Here is a 1,944-nt window from a genome sequence, read left to right on the forward strand (position 1 = left end):
AAAAAGTAATCCTCAGCTGTTTTTCCTAATCTTTCTCTTTTTGTACACAAGCCAGGTAAGGAAATAAAGCTGAAACAATGCCACGGAGTTCCATCAATACCTGATGATTACGTAGCACAGCAATGTAGCAGATGACACCAAGGAACATGTCAAACCACTGTTGACTCCAGGTAACACGCAGAATGACCCTCCGATTTCCTACTTCTAGGTCAAGTCTACAGCTTTAGCAAAGATACTGAGGAAATCTACACATTTCTATAGAAAACGTTGATTTAGAAAAGGGGGGGATAGCCAAAGAATTAGCTAATATTAAATGAAGTAATTGTCATTTTAACTTAGTAGTTGTACTTAGTAGTTGTCCTTAAAAACTGGCTGAAGTGCAAAAAAACATTCAAGGCTCAGTGTAGATTTAATGTTATATTAAGTTGGGTTTATCTAAAGCAAACAGTTATAGGATATAAACTGATCAACATGCAACAGAAGAGACACCCAGCCACATTAGACAACTGAATAAGCTCAGTTAGAAATCTGACAGAGAACATCCCTGTCCAACTTAAGAGCTACAGACTGAATTCTAAGTGATGGTGTCTCCGGCAATTTTCCTTGTCCCTTTAAATCCATGATGTCATCATTCTTAAGCACAAGCAAAGCCCGATTTGTTACAAAAGACGCTTGGTGTATCCAAGCAAAAGAGATGGTCCCAACAATTCACAAGAGCACAATTCCAGCTGAAGCCATTCTTCCTCACTAAAAAGGCCACCAGGCATCAAACCGGCTTCTCTACCCGAAAAACAAAACCAAAGTCACTCAATTACTAGCGTTTCAACAACAACAAAAAGTTGTTCCAAGAAAAACAACAACAAAATAGTACAGTGTTGCCTCCAGCAAGTGAAAACCGGCTATATGTCTGGTTCTGCACCTAGATCCACCGGAAGGCTACCAAAGAAAAGTACAAACATTGTGGCCATTGAGAAACGAAACGAAGCGTTTATTTTCAGAAGATCCAACAGACAAAGCAATCGGTTGTTCCAAAGGTTTCGAACCAACTCCAGCATCTGAAGTTTCTTGGCTGAGACTATTAGGATCTCACCCAATTGTTGTCTCTGGATCTACGAACCCGCTCCCACCCTCCACAGTTCTGAGCAGACAATTCTCACCAGGGCAAGCCTTCCTCAGTCACAACGTGGACTGCTGTCTCCAGCAAGGAGAGCCGCAGTTGCCACTCCTAAGAGAACACCCAAACGGCTAGGGGTCAGGAAAGGAACTGCTTGGGTTTCAATTCGTCAGCCGATTCCAAAAAATCATTTCTCTGCAGCTGCAGCTTCCGAGACGCCGGCCCCTCGCCGCCGCAACCCCAATTCAGGAGGGCAGCCGTCTCCCGCTCTTCTCCGAGGACTTAAGGGTTTCAGGGGGGCGGGGTGAGGCTCGATGACACCCCGAAAGCCATTCTTGCCCTGGCCACGCATCCTCTCCTGGCCCGGGTGAGAACCAGAACCGCCCTGCTGAGGAGAGGGCACAAGTCTGCACCCATCCCCACCTCAGCCAGGGGAAGAGAGGATGACGACAGCAAGCCCCCAGGCCCGCCAAGACCCACGCCCGCGCAGGACACCGAGCCCGCGCCGGATTCGGGGTGTCCCGGGATCCCCGGGCATAAAGCGCAGGAGGCGTCGGCACCCGGCTGCGGCCCCGCACCGGGAGAGGCCTCACCTGGCCCAGCCCGCTCCGCGCTCTCGGCTTGGCGTCTCTGGCGACGACGGCGAAGGAGCCAGGGCCAGAGCACAGCCGCTCTGCCTGAGGCCGGTGCTTGCCGTGCTCGGGTAATCTTCACCGCTGGCGGGACCCGGGACCGCCCGGAGCCGCCATCTTCCGCCACTCAAACACCGCCGCGGCTACAGCCGCCGACGCCGTCCCTGATGCCGCCGCCGCCGCCGCCGCCGCCGCCGC

General features: G+C 51.4%; 1 protein-coding gene across 2 annotated transcripts in view; it reads right to left on the reverse strand.

The window, feature by feature from the left end:
• Fbxo42 (F-box protein 42) overlaps positions 1 to 1,931 on the reverse strand; it is a 66,255-nt gene extending 64,324 nt beyond the window's left edge. For both annotated transcript variants that reach the window (XM_005352907.2, XM_013348446.2), the window contains exon 1: positions 1,708 to 1,931. The gene's annotated coding sequence lies outside the window, so the exon portion shown is untranslated. The remainder of the gene's footprint in view (positions 1 to 1,707) is intronic.
• Positions 1,932 to 1,944: the final 13 nt, after the last annotated feature.

This window comes from Microtus ochrogaster, chromosome 10, assembly GCF_000317375.1.
Source record: "Microtus ochrogaster isolate Prairie Vole_2 chromosome 10, MicOch1.0, whole genome shotgun sequence".
NCBI lineage: Eukaryota > Metazoa > Chordata > Mammalia > Rodentia > Cricetidae > Microtus > Microtus ochrogaster.